General features: G+C 39.7%; 1 protein-coding gene across 1 annotated transcript in view; it reads left to right on the forward strand.

Annotated features, from left to right (window-relative positions):
- Positions 1-18,880, forward strand: part of ATAT1 (alpha tubulin acetyltransferase 1) — a 920,612-nt gene that overhangs the window by 860,318 nt on the left and 41,414 nt on the right. The window lies entirely within an intron of this gene.

Consider the following 18,880-nt stretch of genomic DNA (forward strand, 5'->3'; position numbering starts at 1 on the left):
ATCGAGTGGTTTGTGATGCTGTTTCTTTTGCAAATGTGCAGAATGTCTGTCAGAGCTGGATCAGAGGATGCCTTGTATGCCAGGCATAGACTACCTCTCAGTAACCTGTAGGAGACCAAGTATAAAGATAGGGCTCTAAGGCGATCTGTATAGGACAATGTGTTTATAATCTGGATTTTACTGGTAAGGAACCTTTCTGGGATTTTCAACTTTTGCATATGTCTGACCAGGTACCTGCTGAAGGGTGTATCATACTCGATGATAGTTCATAGGTTCATATGTGTTTACTAGTCTAATGACCACAAGGGCCTTTTTAAGCCTAGCCATGCATCCCAAATCTCTGACAAGTTCTGTTACCCTTGTAAGTGCAAGCATGGGCCTGGGAGATGAACCATTTACAGGTTATCTGCATCCATTAGAGACATAGGTGCCAAACTAGGGATGAATTTCTGGTTTCCCATCCAATTGTCCAAGTTGCACTTGAATTGGGTTAGGGAAGAACTCTGCTTCACATGGAAGGAGAGCCTGTTCCATAGACAGGGTAGTCTTTGGGATACATACCTATCTCTCCAGCAGGTCCTATTTATATCACGGGCAACGTTTAAGTCTTTACAATGGGTAATTCTGGTCCTGTTTGTTTTGTGGATATGCAGGAAGTTAATTAGAGTGGGGTCCGACGATGCCCTGTATGCCAGGCATAGATCTCCCCTAAAAACCTGTAGGAGACAGAATACAGGGATGGGACCTTGAGGCGGTATGCATAGGACATATTACTTATGCCCTGTATTATAAATAAATAGGGTAGCGTTGAATGGGTCTGATAAGGGCTGAATAAAGTGGCACTATGACTTTCTTGGACCTGGATATCATGCCCTTCCTTATAAGTCGGACATCGAATGATTTTCTTACTGCCTTGGGCACATGTTGGTCAAAGGCCAGATTACTGTCCACATATGTTCCTAGATCCCTGACTGTAAGTAATATACCAGAGGTATCAGGGGTAAAAGATGAATGGTCTGAGGTACAGCAAATGGCCACAGCAGAGCCACCCACTTATGGCTCAAGCAAATGCTAGCCTGGTATGGTGGAAAAGGTTGTTTGGTTAACCTTTTCTTTCTGTGGATGAAAGAAGGACCAGCTGTGGGATTGGCAATCTGTTCCATGGCCAAGCCAAAATGGTGCCTCTTTCCCATGGAAGACAAGAAGAAATGTTGGTAAAAGTAACAGTCCACAAAAGTTAAATTTTTGACAAAAAACATAGTAAAAAGCGCTTTCAAACCCTATGGCAGCCCCACAATGGAAAAATAAACAACATTTCTCCACAGAAAATATGTTATCACTGCGTTTACACTACTTTTAAACTGAAAGAAAAAAAGAAGTGCTCCTTTTAAAAGTATGCTACAGTCTAGAGACAGTCCATTAAAACACAGTGCTCCTAGCTGTAAAGCAACTTTTCTGAAAAGGAAAATAATAAAAAAATGGTCTGAGGAAGCAATCCAGAGGGATTTGTAAAGCGCTTACCAGTTTTTGTTCTAATAAATGACAGTTTTTATTTTACCAGTGCCTCCTTTTCATTGCTGACTGAGAGACTATTTTATGGAACTTTGTCTCAATTTGAGGTGTGCTTGTATCTGTCTTCTGGACAAGAGACTGTTCTTCCTGAACCGTGGGCTAGTGCAAGGAATATATTGTGCACATTTGGTTTCTCTGTTTCCTATGCACTATTTGTCAACTTGGCTATTTGTTTATTGGCTGAAATATTAAAAAAAATAGAATTTATATGCCCAGCAAAGGAAAGCACAAACTGACCATTAATCCTCGAAAGCCTCATAGGAGCGTACTGTTTTGCAGCAGGGAAGCACTGAAGGGCTTCACACCCAAATTTGTCTTTTAGTCAACCCAGCTCAAGCTTCTTGACAGTTTGGGGGCATGGAAGGTGCCCAGAAGCTTTGGAAGCTGACCTGCTGTTATATTCTTGGCAGGATGTAACCCATATAGCTAAGGCTACTGTGACAATAATCATTCGCACATCTACTGTTATAGTAAGTTCAGCTTATACAGCTGCACTTTTCCTCTCATCCATTGCCTTAGTGACCTACTCAAACAAGTCCACCAGGTTTAGTAGGCATTACCTTCCCTTGACAAAACCAAACTGGGTTGGATCAGTGTCTGAATATTGCCTATGACTGTATTCAAATTGTGTATCTGCTCTTATGCATCTTACACATTTCTTTCACTGAGATGCAATGTTAGTATGGATTCTTGTTAATTCCCATGTGAGTCTTATATTGCTGCTGCAGTTGTTAAGTCCAATTAATGCTACATGAATTGTGATACAGCAACACTACATCATACCAGAAAAACTTCTTTATATCTCACTTTCACAGTTCTCAGAAAAAGAGAATATTCCGTTCATGGGTATCACTTTAGACCAACTTTTTTTTTAACCGTTCAGTAGCTAAAACTGATATTCAAATTTCTCATGAAGAACATATGCTTAGTAATACTTCTGATTGTTCCCTTCCCCTCTTTACTGCTTCAGTAACCTTTCTTGATGCAATATGTACATGTTTAGCTAAGAAATTGTTTTGTATTTAGCCCCACAGCAATAGTGTATTACCCTGATTTGAATGTTGTTTATTTATGTTGCAGTGCCTCTTAACTCTGTAGTCATTAATTGGCACTTCAGCAGCAGACTCTGGTAACTGGCCTATTTCTCACATTTTTGTTCATAATGTGCAAATGTTAAACCAGCAATCAGTCAGTAAGCAGAATACATAAACAACAGCTGCTGTGATGGAGGAAGCTATCTGTTCTACAGATTCTTTTTTATTTGGGTATAGCTATTTCATCTCCCACACCTCAGGAGATGCAAATACCAGAAATGTATTAATGACTCCTGACTCCATAGTTAGGCATGTTGATTCCACACTCATGAGACTGGACAAAAGTGGGATGACCTTGAGTTGTCTCTCAGGAACCAAGCTTGAGACGGTTGCAAGAGCCCTGAGGACCCTTAAACCAGGCAAATGAATCTTTTCAGCTCCATGATTGATGCCGAAGTATAAAGAACAGATGATTAGCTTTAATAATCAGATAAAGACCTGGTGTCATTCTAGGGAGGTCCGGTATGTGTCAGCATGGAATAAGATGTTTGACAACTATACTTGCTTTGCCAAGGATGGTTTGCACCTCTCATTCCAAAGGCTTCCACATACGAGTGTAAACTTTTGCTGCATCCATTGTGCCTTTTGAAGGTGGGGTCCAGCTAATGGACCTCGCAACCTAACTTCCCAAACAATTCAACTATTAGACAATATCAAGGTGTCTGTATTTAATACTATAAGTCTAAATAACAACCTGTTGGACCTTGATGCCCTCTTGCATTTGTAGCACATCCATATATGTCTTGTTTTTAGAAACCTAGTTTAAGAGCCAAAGGAGCACTCCCTCAGTACTTGAGTTTTGTGCTTGTGACATCCCTACACTGAGCCAGTGATCAAGGAGCCTGAATTCTCACCACTGACAATAGAGAGAGAGACATCCACTTGGAAAACAAATGGATACACTCAGTGTTTCCAGATATAAACCTCTCTGCATCAAGCACAGTTTCCCTTAAGAGCACTGGCACAGCTCAGAGTTGAGTCCTTTGCTGGGGTTCCAAGCTAAGTCCTCCCACACCCTCTCTGTGAAGCCAGTGCCTTGTGTCCCTGCTTCAAGCAGCTGACATAGACACTGTTTGAGATTTGATTTGTGCGCGCGTGCACACACACACACATACACACACACACACAAACACACACACACACACACACACACACACACACACACACACACACACACACACACACACACACACACACAAACCTGGGAAAGGCTGGCACAGATTCACCTGCTGTGCCCCCTTCTTCCAAGACTATAAGGTAATTATCACTGCCACCAGAACCGCTACCAGCTACTTTAAGGCTCTTAACAAAGGGTGTCCAATTATACTGTGTAATATTAATACGAATACATATGGTAGTAGTTGACTAAGACATAGGCCTTCAGGAGTGGTCCACACAGTGTCTCCAAATAAATATAAGCACTCTCAAAGGTTACATACTTTCTAAAAGAACAAGCCCCAATAAAAGTTTTAAATATATTTAATAATAAATAATAAAAGAACATGAAAATACAGAATATATATTTACAGTAAACCACAGAGTTCACATCACAAGTAATATTGAAAACATTGATGGACATACTCAGACAAATAAAGAAAAACAATATCTAAACTAAGCTTCACTATATTGTCCTGACTGAATCTAGGAGAATTACTATTCCCTACTTATTTAATAGAGCAAGGCAAATAATGTGGTGAATGGTCCTTTTTGTTTTCAGGCCCAAGACAGAATACTCAATGCTGAGAGATTTCTCTTTGTAATGTCTAGATGGCTGGCAGAATGACCTCATTAGGTCACCTGACTCTAGGTTCTCACAGTATCCCCCTTTGAATCTGAGACAGGAATTTAGCATAGACAGCTACAGTACACATCTAAATGTTTATGGCTGTGCTTGGGGCTTCTCTTGTTTTTACTGAGCTAATGAACAAAGTCTTCTTCCAGACATGCCATCTCCAGTGCTATTCAAAGCTGTGAGATAAGCACTTCCATGGCCCAACAGATGGCCCAATTAACATTATTTTTCTTAAAGTAAGAGTTAAGCTAGCTTTTTCACCCCTTCTCTCGCAGTGTCATTTGCTAACATATATGCATACACTCTCACATGTGTATTCCTTCTCTGTTCAGCAGGACCCACTGTTGATACATTTTTTAACACTATCAACCTTACAAACACATTTTGATTTTCAAATGCCATACAGTTCTAATACTTTTGTAACAAAAGCACCTTGTATAAATCAGTTTGACATTCAAAGGACATATCATTCTTTACAGAACTCCAACTGGCTGTGCCGGCACTAACCCATATCATCACAGTGCTTATCACTAGACCTGTTAAAAACTGTGGTGGTATATCCATGTTTGTTAGGGACCACATTATTTTGAGACAGAAACCTAGAAACACACAAGCGGAGCTTATAGAGATTCAAATCACACTTAATATGATCAGCTGTCAGATCATGTTGTGTTATAGGATACCTTCTTTATCTCCAGAAAATCATATAACATTCGTAAATATTCTTAATGAACTCCATATTAGCAGGAACCCAGTTATTCTGGAAGATTGTAACTACTCACTAATAAACTGGGAAATCTGTAGCACCAATGTAGGATATGTGGAAAATGTTTAGATTATATTATAGTTAAGTACTATAACATCATCATATCATAGGTATGTACTAGGCTAGCTGTCCCTTTGGGTCATTTTAAGCCTAGCCAATTTCCCTCAAATGTAAGAATGTATCAGTGAGGTAAACACCTTAAAGGAGAACTGCACCCACAGATTCAAAAAAACATGTTTATTTCATCATGGTTTGGTGTTTCTTACATTTTAACACCACTCCGGGACTATCTACAGGTTTTGAAATATTTGTATACATAATTTCTGAGTCTGACCACATGAGGACTGCATCTTGAAGTAATTCTGATTGTTTAGTCTGCCTCTAGGTATCCCACAGCTCAGATGGCTTAGTGGTAACTTGCTGTGGCTGTGGTGTGCAGGGTCCTGGGTTCGAGACTTGCAAGTGCTGATTATTAAACCCCGGGGATCACGTCAGTCACCCTGCTGGATGGGTTCCAGGGAAGTAAATATTGTGGGAAGAAATAGCCAGGGAATTGTTATGGCTAGGCTTGTATAGGCCCTAGGGCCGATAGCCTAGTACCAACCTATGAACAATGCAGTGCTTGTCTGTAAAAAGTTGCATCACACAGGCCACTTTCTTCCTAAAGCTCCTGTCACTGCACTGATTTTACATGCATGCACTGCTGTCTTTCAGTCATTTCGTTTTAAGTAACATTTCATGCTGTTCAATGACTACTTAAAACATAAACAGTGCAAATGCCACAGAACATACTTTCAAAGTGCTCTTTACTGCTGCTTCTTGTTAGAATGGCTAGACTGCAGTCTTTTGTGAAGCCTGAATTGTACTACTTTGACTCATCTACTAACCCCTTCACACCTAACTTCTCTAGCTGTCAAAGTGCTAAGGGTAATTTGAGGTGTTACCTGCTGTGATTGACAGCTCACAGCAGGAGACTTGACTCATGTACTGTTTCCTTGTTCTAGCCTTTACTTTCTGTATGGGTAGGGGAAGGACCAGGATGCTGTGACATCACAGCATGGGTAGGTTTTTAGGACGGTCATGGTGATGTCAGTTTTGGGAGGGAATTGGCCAGAAAATTACCTGTATTCAGTGGCCTTGATGACATCAATGAATTGGTGACTTTTCCAGGGCAGGATAAACATTTTTTTGAAAGTGAAACCACCACAGTGCAGTAAAGTACTGCTCTAGTGGAGAGACACAGTCGATTTAAAATATTTTAAATGCTGTGTTGTTGTTTATTCATAGCAAAGACAATAAATAGGGAGAAAAAGGACAGAGATGTTGAGCATTTAATAATAGAATCCCATTGTTGTCCTTTAACTATTATACCAGTCTGCAACCCTTATAAATAAGAACTCTCTAGACCAGATTGTTAGGGAACCCACTAAAGGACAGAGTTTACTTGAGCTGTCCAAACAAACTTAGCACCTGTCTATACCAAGGTTCACCCTCACTGGTCAAATCAGACCACAAGCAAGTAATCTTCTCCATCAAAATCTCCAAACTGTAAGAATCAATCATCACAGAACTGGTGGAATTCAGATGTACAGGTCTCCTTCTACTTGTGCCTGGACAAATGTATTAACTTGGCAGTCCAAACTGGATCCAAACAAGTGGAAAAGTTTAAAAGCAAACATTAATAAACTGTATAATAAAAGGAAAAAAACTTTAGTCTACATAGCAGAAAATACCCCCCCCCCCTAAATTAAGGAGAACATCAGGCAGCTAGATAAGAAACTAAAAAGAATGACATCAGATTCTGATGAAGGTATCCCATAAAGTCAGAGTATCTACAGAAGTCGAAGACAACTACCTACAAAATCTTCATTAGTTATGTCAAGAAAATAAGAAATGACACTCAACACTGCTAGAATTTATTTACAATGGTACTACATACTGTGAACCAATGTATATCATCAGTACACTGGCAGATAAATATAGTGCCAAATTCACATTAGAGACATCTATTCCAAGTCCAGTTATCCCAGATGGAATCAAGCAAGCCAACAACCATCATGAAAGAGTATGTACTGAAAATACTCTCCAAAATGAAGAACACCTCAGCTAGGAGACCTGACAACTTACCTGGTTGCCTAATTAATAGGAGTTGTGGTATTGTATGAGGAATTCAGGTGTGTCAGAGAAGTATGTAAGAGTGGTACAGGATATGTACAAGGGCAGTGTGACAGCAGTGAGGTCTGCGGTGGGAGTGACGGATGTGTTTAAGGTGGAGGTGGGTTTACATCAGGGATCAGCTCTGAGCCCTTTCTTATTTGCAATGGTGATGGACAGGTTAACAGACGAGATCAGACAGGAGTCCCCGTGGACTATGGTGTTTGCAGATGACATTGTGATCTGTAGAGAGAGTAGGGAACAGGTGGAGGAGACCCTGGAGAGATGGACATATGCTCTACAGAGAAGAGGAATGAAGGTCAGCAGGACTAAGACAGAATATATGTGTGTGAATGAGAGGGAGGATAGAGGAATGGTGAGGATGCAAGGAGTAGAGGTGGCGAAGGTGGATGAGTTTAAATACTTGGGGTCAATAGTTCAGAGTAACTGTGAGTGTGGAAGAGAGGTGAAGAAGAGAGTACAGGCAGGATGGAGTGGGTGGAGAAGAGTGTCAGGAGTGATTTGTGACAGACGAGTACCTTTAAGAGTGAAAGGGAAGGTCTACAAGTGGGTAGTGAGACCAGCTATATTATATGGGTTGGAGACAGTGGCATTGACAAAAAGGCAGGAGTTTGAGCTGGATGTGGCAGAGTTAAAGATGTTAAGATTTGCACTGGGTGTGACGAGGTTGGACAGGATTAGGAATAAGTATATTAGACGGTCAGCCCAGGTTGGAAGGTGTGGAGACAAAGCCAGAGAGGCAAGATTACGTTGGTTTGGACATGTGCTGAGGAGGGATGCTGAGTATATTGGGAAAAAAGATGCTAAGGATGAAGCTACCAGGTAAAAGGAAAAGAGGAAGGCCTAAGGTAAGGTTTATGGATGTGGTAAGAGAGGACATGCAGGTGGTTGGTGTGACAGAGCAAGATGCAGAGGACAGGAAGAAATGGAAACAGGTGATCCACTGTGGCGACCCCTAACGGGAACAACCGAAAGAAGATGATGAATCAAGCATTGGTGGACCCACTCAGTCTCTTTAACCTGAGCCTAACAACTGGCTTTGTCCCGCCTGTTGCAATGCCACTCCACAAGGATGACCTTACCACTGACTCCAGACATTTCATACCTATCAATTTAATGAGTTTTGTATGCGAAACATGGAATACTTCATGGCTTACCTAATTAACTATGACATCATAAATCCTGTCAGACTTTACCCTCATCAGTTTGACTTTGTCAAAATGAGATATTGTCTGATGAATATGGTGGACTTCTTTGAAAGGGTTACTCAGGCCATAGACTGTGAGCAAGCTGTTTACACAGAGTACCTTGACCTTGCCAAGGTTTTTGATATCGTACCACATGCAAATATAAGGCAAGCTGAAGCACCAAAGTGACCCATAGTTTTTATTATTACTTGCTTTTTGTGCAAGTCAGAGTTCATATTGATGTCTATAATGACTCCTAAGAGCTTGGTGTGATTTATGATTTTTATTTTAATGTGGTTTGAAGTGATAATGGTGAAGGAAAGTTTGTGATCTAAGTATTGCTTCAGGGTGAAAAGCATTAATTTAGTTTTTTTGTAGAGGTTTAGTAATAGCTGTAAATTGCTAAGCCATGATGTAAATGATTGTAAGTTGGGAGGTGTTGTCAAGTATCCCTCTAGGAGGTCACATGTGTCAATAGCTGGTGTACAAAAAATGGCCTCAAACTCAGTGTTAAAAAGTGCAACATTATGCAGTTAAATAAACAACAACTTCAAAGTGAAAAAGTAGTGAGAGACGTGGATACTTGGTGCAGATCTCCCTTACCTTTGACCATCACAGTGAATTGGAGTTATGAAAGCCTTTTACCTTGCATAACTCTTAGCAGAAGGTGTCTCCTCTAGATCAAAATAAGTCTTCACATCCTTGTACTCTGCACTAATTAGACCATTCCCTTTGGAATGTACCTTGTTTACCATATCAAGCAATTGGAAAGACTCCAGAGGTTTTTAGCTAAAAGGATTATGGGTTTAATTGACCTGAGGTACCAAGAGAGACTGAAGGCTTTATCTCTATATTTAGTGTCACATAGACAATTTAGGGGTGATCTGTACCTTGGTTATAAGACTACAAAGGATCCTATAGTTCAAGAATTCTTATTCCCTCCAAAAATCCTTCAGACCTATTAACATTAGGACTAGAAATCTAAGTCATGTCTATCAAATAAGTAAGATAAGGTGGACAGATAGATTTGTGAGCAGTTCCTACCACTTTACTGAAACAAATTTCCACTCCACGTTTTGCAGTGTGCACACTGTCTGCCATTAAAAGGAGCTGAACAACTTGATGGATATTCAGAAATTCTCCCCTGGTATTACTGACCTAGTGCTCCATTAAAAGGGAGTCAAGGCCTGAGGGTAGGTACTGGCAAGGTGTTAATAGTCTCATGACTCAGTTATTGTGTAACTCTTGTGATCATATGACCAGGGAAAAACTTTCACAGTCCTTATTTACAGACTCCATACTGATATGCCTCTGCATAACTATTGTTAGTTCTCCCCATGGCAGTACATCTACCAGATTTGCAGCAATGCTGTTTTTAAAACCAGTTTTATCAAGGGAATGCACTCAACTTTGAAGCAGTCACTTCACCTAAGTGATTATAAATGGTAATTGAATGATGCTGTTTTTGTCAGTTTGGTGGTTATGTAGTAATGAAGGTGGTTACTACGTTGGGGGGCATGTCCCTTTCTACTGTTTTCAACAGCCTCAAAGTTTATTTAGTAATTTAATTGTGTATTTGTTTGTGTGTTTGAATTTGTTGACCAGGGTAGAGCATTTATCAAAACTGACTCAGTCTCAGACCTTAAGCATACAGACAGAAAACAATAAGCACATCAAAAGTGTTTCTTATTATAAAATCTGCTGTACATGAACTAGAAGTTATATACATAGACTATTAACACCCCTACAAACTTTAATATAAAAAGTGGGAGGATGTGGAGAGGGGTCTGCCCTTTTGAGTGTGTTTTTTTTGTGCGTGCCAAGTATCTGGAGAATGGCTGCTTTTGCTACTTGATTGCAGTTTTGTCATACTTGTTAGACAGGCTACGGTATGTTCAGAATTTTAAGAATTCACATTTGAGAAATTCACATCAGCTTTATCTAGAGGAAATACTCTGGGGAAGAGATAGTTTACTTTTTGTATTGCTGACTGCTATAGTGGAAGTCTTTGAATGTTGTGTATTTTTCTTTCCTTTCTGCCATTTTAGTGCCAGCTTGTGGGCATTTTATCTCTATTTGACCTTCCATATTGCAAAAATTTATTTAGCAATAAATAATCTTCAAGACTGTTTGTATAATCCTAGTGTAACTTGTAGACAGATACACACAAGAGTGAATGCAATACAGATCAAAAGGGAATAAAACAAACCCAGACTTTGTCACCACTCTGCTGATGAGAATATTTCCTTCTAGCAATTTTTAACAAGTAGTGCATTGTTTTACCATAGTAATTTGTAGTACAGTATATTTTATTTTACATCTGCCTGGTGACCTATATCTTTCAAGGTATAAGTTATTTAGTGATGCATGTATGATTCATAAGTAACTTCCTCCACTGTTTTTTCGGTGTTTTGTTATGTATTTTCCCCTAATGATTCAGGTTACTTTATAATGCTGCTAATTTAAAAACCTGATTCAGGTCTTTCCCTCTTTGTCTCTCCCTCTCCTTCTCTCTGTATGTCTTTCTCCTGAATATACAGTTTTACTATGACGATGAGAGACATTTGTAGAGGCTTTTACCTTGGCAGTTGCTTTCCTTTATGCCACTGTATAAATGCTTAATGTATTTTTTGAAGAGGTTTTATTTTTTATGTTTAATTATATTCACTTTCTTTGGTTAGATCTGTATTACACTGAGTGTTTCTTCAACCTTTGTATTTGCACTCTTCATTCCTGCCTTTGCAGTACTAATAATGTAGGCATAATGTCCATACCAGCTTGCCTCTGATTCTTGAAAATGAATGATCCTGACCACCAAACCCACTGGCTAGCTGAGATTACCTTCTAGGTACCCAAGGAAACATCTGTCTGTCCAAGCTGTAGTGTAGGAATTTACATGCGTGAAGGATCAGTGGATTCCTCTGAAAATGAATGAACAGCATATTTATTATTTATAAATTGTCATCATTTTTTATTAGAGTGCATTTGAATTGTTTAATCATGGAAAAGAACTAGGAATACTGTGATAATTGTTTAAACTATGGAAAATGAAATTTCTCAGGACAGATCCACCAAAATTCCTGCTTACTTTGGTGTCTCATGTGAGGAAGAACATTTATTTAAATGTGGCTTAACCTGACAGCTTTCAGTTCCAATTGGTTACCAATTAAATATGTATAAACAAACTCTGTGGTACCAGGCTTTAGGTAAATTAAATGTTAAACCCATTGCCTCCAGTGTAAGATGCAGCTGAAGAATTACAGGGAGACATACCTCTCAACCTCTCATTGCAAGAAATCTGGACAGACAGAAAGAATCGGGGGGGGGGGGGCAAAGACCAGAAAATAGGGACAGAATTTAAATATTGCTGCTATAAACTTAGAAAGTTGCTAGAATAAAAGGTTTTGCATTCATTTGTATTTTCTAAAGGATATTAAGTCTGCAACTCAAATGTCTGTCATTAGTTAGTATTATTTAGTGACTTCAGTCCAGTCTTTAATGATTTGTCAGAAAACCACAAAGTTTATGAGGAACAGACCAAAAATATGAAGCAAAAATCTGGACATTCTGGGAATATCTATACAGCTGAGGGTATGCAGGGAGAAAATGCAGCTGGAAAGTATAATGCTAAGTTGTGATTTTCAAACGCTTTAAATATTTCACTGGATAGTAAGAAAAAATGATCTAATTTAACTAGAAAGAGCAAAAATGGACTACTAATAGTGCCAAAGCACAATGCATAAGGCAGACGTAAACAGCTCTCTCTAAACACTTTAAACTCTTCTGGGAAGAAATAAAAAGCCTTACAGGACAAATTATAAGGAGTGGGAGCTTGGCATAATGTTTAAGGTGTTTACCATATAGACACAAGGTACAGGGTTTGATTAAAATGGCCCATAAGGGCAGTTAGCCTAGAACTGATCTATGAACCTATAATTTCAACTCTGCAACAAAATGACCTTGTTAATTCCCAAATGACTACAAAAACTACCTTCTGTTCACTATAAAGGGCATTACTAACTCCTTCTTCATCCCTCACTCCAACTTTCAACTTTTTAGTTCTCACTAACATGTTTAACTTTACCCCCTGGTATCCTGTACAACTACCTTCCATTTCTCCACAGTTTCAATTATAGAAACTAAATCTCCACTATCCAAACTAAAATCCTCAGGAGAATTTACCAGACTTCAACCTGCCTTTCTGAAACTTGATGCTAAACATATTTCCAAACTTCTAGCACATGTGTACAACTTATCTGTTAGAAATAACAATGTTCCATCTGTCTTCAAGCATTCTACAGTCATACCACTTACAAAGGTACATTTTCCGGGTTCCTATCACATAGTCAAACTTTTACAAGTTTGAACCTCATATGGTCGAGACCATATGTTCGAATTTGTAAAAGTTTGAGCATTTGAATGGAAATCTCCATAAGTGTAGGTTTCCATTTTGTTCAATGGGGTGCAATCTTGGAGTTGGTATATTTAAGTAGCGGGAGTTGTAGGGGTGCAGGGGGGCTTGCCCCCTGCTTAAAACAGTTTATTTTGTTTTCCGTTGTTTTGTTTTTTTTTTATCCATAGTCAAAGTTTTGTAACTCTGAACATAATGGTTCGAACATTACGTGTTCGAAGTTATTAGACTTCGACTATGTGATATAGACCCACATTTACCCTCTCAGCTCGAACACTAATGATCCATATTCAGTATGTGTCCCCTAACTAAAATACTTGAAAAACTACTATAAAAACAACTTTACAAACATATTAACAACTGTATACTACTTTGTGATCAACAGCATGGCTTCAGGAACTCATTCAGTATCATGGCTGCACTACTGTCAGCCACTGATAATGTGCACAGCAGTAGCAGTGATGGACTTATTGCTGCAAGAATATTTGTAGACCTAACTAGAGTGTTTGAAACTGTTAACTACTGCCTTCTTTTGCACAAACTCAAAAAAGATAAACTTTGACAAAAATACAATAGCCTGGTTCAATAACTATCTTAAAGACAGGACATTACAAAGGTACTATAATAATATCTTCTGAGATGTTGCCACTGTTAATACAAGTGTTCCCCAATGCTCAGTCCTAGGCCTGCTTCTTTTCTCACTCTTTATCAGCAGCCTCACATTAGACCCTCCGCACCTTAATATTACTAGGTACACAGATGAACATGGATGGAAGCAGATCTCATCAATCACTCCAAGCAAACATGCAAACAGCCTTTTCTGACCTCATTGCATGGCTTTAAGAAAACAGACTGCTATTTAATACAACTAAAACTGATGTCATGCTTTTTTCTTGTGTAAAGAAACTTATTACCAGAACTAATAATTAAAGACACCAAATGCAATTAAGTGCAGAAGAAGAGACATGCCTAGGCTTGACACTGGATCACACAGACAAAATTACTGCCAAAGTTCTTAAGCTACTATACCATGTTCTGGCCCTAAGATCTATGAAACATACTCCACAAACATGGATTATAAATATCTGAACTGATCTAGTTATCAAGATTCTTTTTGAATAGGACCAAGTGAATTCCAATCTGTAATTAGTAAATGATTCCATAAAATCAGTAGTATTTGTGTAGTATAAGATTGTCGTTTCTTTGTTCTGCTTAAACCTGTAGAAAATTTAAACATCTTATGTTTTAGAGTATTGTTGCAACTATTGATGTCAATATTTAATAATAATCTCAGCTCCATATGCTTTATTGCCTTAAAATCCAGAATTCTTCTACCTCTGTACAGCCTGTAGTTTAATGAATACAATTTAGTTGCTCTGCATCTCTCTTGATAATTTAAATTTGAAAGCCCACTCATTTTCTTGGTGAGCCTTCTTTTAATATATTCCAATCCATTTAGGTCACTGGCTGAATACACACAAAATAAATGATTGTACTCCAGTAATTGTCTAATACAGATTCTATAGAGATTTATTTTCAATATTACTGTTGGATATATATATAGTTTTAGGAGCAAACCCATCTTAGTAAGAGCTCTTTTAATAATGTAATCCAAGTGTTATGGTGACATATCTCATCCAAAGTCAGTTCCTCTGGCAGATGCTCATTTTTATACTCGGATCTGATGTCTCTTCTATCTGTTCCTCAATGTATGGGTCTTTGGATCCAAACCAGATCCAACTTTGGCCACTCTAAAGCTTTGGATCCAGTGCTCAGGTTCCTCCCCTTACCCATAATCTTTTTGTAACAAGCAAGTTACCTCAGATCTCATTTGCCACTCAATGCTGCAAATTTCTAAGCATTATTAGTTTCTTTCCTGCCTTTTTATGCCTGCCCTAGTATAATATTAACAAAAAAACTAATTTTCAGCTGTTAGCTTTATTGAAGCCCACTTTTCTTAGACACTTTTGTGCCACATCTTTCTCTATCTGTCAACATTCATTTCTTTTGGCTGAGTTTTGGTAGTTGTTGTTGCCTTTTTCTTGCTGCTTAGTGGTTACAATATCTGAAAAAACTTTGGATTTAAAAATGTGTGACCTGCAACCCCAAGTTACCAAATTCCAGCACTCATCAGAAGTGCATCTATTCTTTAAGAGCTGCACATCTGGAATCTCAATGTAGCATTTGTGATGCTTTTGGCCACCAGGCTATATATAGCTTAACAAATTAGTTCTAAAGGGGCTTCTCAGAGCCTCTGCTTGAGGTCACAATTCTAGGCCCCCTGCTTCATCTCCACTTTCTAACTAGGCCCCCTGCTTCATCTCCACTTTCTAAGAAGCCAACTGATCATGGTAGGGGTGTGAAACCTAAAGAAAAAGAAAAACCTAGAGTTGCAAAAAAATGGCATCAGGAGCATTCTTCTTCCTTGACTCTGGTTCCAAAGATTACAAAATCTCACACCTGGTTTTAGTGTCAGAAGAAATCCTCATTGGATCCAGTACTCCACCTCTCCAGGAGCCACAGTTCTCACTGGGACCAGTTTCCCCGAGGTTAAAATCTCTAATTCTTCAAGAGAGATCCTTTCACTGGATCTCCAGACCTTCTTCCTCTGCTTCCTTACTCTGCTCAACCAGGTCCTCCAGGAGTCTATCCAAGGCTCACATGGACAGGATGATGAGAAAATTCTTCAGGACCCAAATCCAACTGGGGATCCTCATGGCTTTGACCACTGTTGGATCCAGAAGGCTCATTTCTTCACCCCTCCAAGTTCTAGCTCATTTCCCAGTCCACCCTGAGGTATCTGTGCCATCAGATCTGAGTTCCTTCTGTGGTATGTGTTCATCAGAGCCAAAGACATGGTCTTCTTCGATTCTGACAATTTCTTTGATTCAGTTATCTCTGACTGTTTTGGAGCCTTTTTAACCTCAGAGCCATGTAGTCGACATCAGGCAGGACTGCGGGGGGGGGGGGGTTCTGAGCTGAGACCTTCTGATCCATTCCTATCCCTTTTGGCTTTGGCATTGGACAACTCAGCTCCAACATAAGTTTAGATTTGAGCCAAACTGTATTTTAGGACAAGCCTTCCCTAGAGGTCTCAGCTCCTTCACTGAAACTCCCTGGATTTGTTTCAGGCTCAGCCTTTTGAGGCTTTTAAGAGTGCTGTCTTGACCCAGAGAGCAGACTTCCATCTCAAGCTCTGATACCCCCCCCCCCACTTGCAGGATTTCCATGGGTCCTGAGCCTGCTCATCTTGTCCCATCAAGACAGCTAGATCCCAGAAGCCTTGAGGCCGTTCTTGTTGAGGAACCCCCCATCATTTTCCAAGTCCTCTCCAGATCATCACATTGGAGAAGTATGCCAGAAGTAGTAGTGTGAAAAGAGACACATTGATTACCCTCAGGAATCACTTACAGAAGATGCTGACTTCTATGAAAGGGGAAGCTTCCCTTTTTTCCCTCTTGGAGATGTCAAATTTGGAGAAATTTTGGAACTGATCAGACAGAAAGGGAGGTGTTCCACTGAAGTACCTTCCCAAGAGGAGTTAGTATTCATTGAGGCTTTTGGGGCTGGCCCATTTACTTCTTGGGTGGTTCCTTCTGCAGATGAGATGGTAGACCTAATCTTCAAATGGGCATGGGAGGAACTGGACATAGCCGAGCCTATTCCTCGTAGTCCTGGCAAATTTCTTGTGTCACCCAAGGATCGTCCTTATTGGAGCAAGGGCCCTGTCGTGGATTCTTTGGTGGTGGCAGCAGCAACCAAAATGAAACTGGTAGAAGAGAATTCAACTGTCCATCCACTAAATAGGGAATCTTGTTTGTTGGACAGGTTTGAGAAGTGAGTCTTTGCTTCAGAGACCTCACCCTTAGGGTGCTAATTATCTGGCACATGTCACTTATATTCAGTGAGATTTGACCAAGGAGCTCTCAAAAGCTCACTAAGGGTCCCTATCTGCTGAGCAGAGTAAATACTTTGACTCACAGTTAACTGGCTTTCAGTCTTTATCCAGTGTCTCAATATGTCTGATTTCCAGTGCCACAGAAGGTGCTTCCAGATCAGCAGGCACTGGCATCACCATTAAGAGACATGTCCGGATGTGGCTTTATGATTTGCAGAACATTTCAAAACATCCTTAATGCCGTTTATGATGGATTGACAGTCTTACTTCTGAAAGTCTAAGAAACACTTACCAGAAGTGAACAAGATAGTAAGACCCTCTCTGCCACAGGAATCAAGTTTTCTACCCCCCCCCCCCCAGAGGACAATGTTGAGGAATCAAAAGGATGGGAAGAAGCTCTGGTACTGGTTCCACAAGTGACAAGAGTTCTTTCCTGGCACTTTTGGAGACAGAGCTCCCCCCCCCTCCCGCGACAGAAGGGGGAGCTGTAATGGTGAATGTTGCATATTGGGTAGAGGTGATCTGCAGAACCAGGGCTTTTGGAGTCCCTTCTCCAAGAGACCCTGCCAGCACATCCGAATGTTTGCCAGACTGCCACTCTCTGGAAGCAGTCAAGGAGGAGCTTATCCCCGTACCCAGCTACCTGGACATCCATCACCCAAGATGTATGGGTACAGAGGATAATAACCAAAAGCTATCTCATTCCTTTTCTTTCTCCCCCTTTACCGTCAAAAAAACTTCCAGGTGTTCCACCTTCACAAAAGGAAGCAGCCACTTCAGAGATAAGGAAGCTTCTAAAGTAATGAGCCTTCCAATAGTTTCCACCAAACCAGAAAGGATCTGGAATTTACGCAAGATTCTTTTTATTGCCAAAGAAGAACAGGCACCTAAGGCCAATCCTGGATCTCAGCCATCTAAACAAGTTTGTAAGGCAAACAAAATTACAGATGGTCATGGTTCAGTCTACTCTTCCCTTGCTAAGGGAAAACAACTGGATGTACTCGATTGGCCTTCAGGATAACTACGACCACATTTATATATTTATTTATTTATTTGCTTTTATTGACCGGTAAAGTCCACTGGGCTGAAGAGACCCCATTTTCAGTGGAGGCCCAGGGAGAAAAGCTCTATAAACAGAATACAGATAACTGAAATAAGTTAAACAAGAGTTTCAAAAATATAACTAAGTTACAGAAAATGTATCAAACAGGAGAATAAGTAGGAACATTGTACAGTTAGAAAGCTAGTAGTTAGTAAGTCAACTATGGTTAATAGTAGGGTATCATGTGTGTTGGTGTCTTGCTCTTATACTTGGTGGCTTTGTAGTTGCCCGCCCCTACTGTGACACACCTCCCAGTCTAGTGTCATTAGCTCATTCTGCCTAATACAGAAGAACATTTGATAAGGCCTTCTGTTCCTCCTTTTTCCCTTTCAAAAAGTAAAACAAAACTTTTTTTTTTTTTTTTTTTCTCTTTCGCCTGAACCTTCTTGTGTTCTGACTGTCCTTCTCAAACATTTTGGAAATATACAGTATATTTCAGAGCATTTGTTAAAACTGTATTTGCTATAACTGATTTAAGTATTTTTTCTGGCTTTTTGATTATTTACTGCTTAGCGACTGCATTTTCGCCTGTTTATACAGCTCTGCATTCTATTTAAACTGTTTTTGTGTTGATTAACTGTTTTGCACTTTTAAAAAGTTATTTGTTGCTTAATTTTACCTGTAGGCTAACAAACTCAAGTGCGCTAGCCGTTTAAAAGCATTTATAGCATTTACTGTCTGTTTTTCCTCTGTTTTCTGCAAAAAAGACAAAAACAAAAAAAACAAAAAAATCTTGTTTTCCCGCCTTACTGAACTAGAATAGTCCAGTCTTCAGAGTTTGCTGATCTCTGGGCTTTGTCTTGGTTCCTGTGCTATTCCATATCCTTATTTGGATAAAAGGAAGCTTCTTTGTTCACCAGTGGGAGTGGGGAGCACTGAGCAG

This window comes from Protopterus annectens, chromosome 9.part0, assembly GCF_019279795.1.
Source record: "Protopterus annectens isolate FY-2018-M chromosome 9.part0, PAN1.0, whole genome shotgun sequence".
Taxonomy (NCBI): Eukaryota; Metazoa; Chordata; order Ceratodontiformes; family Protopteridae; genus Protopterus; species Protopterus annectens.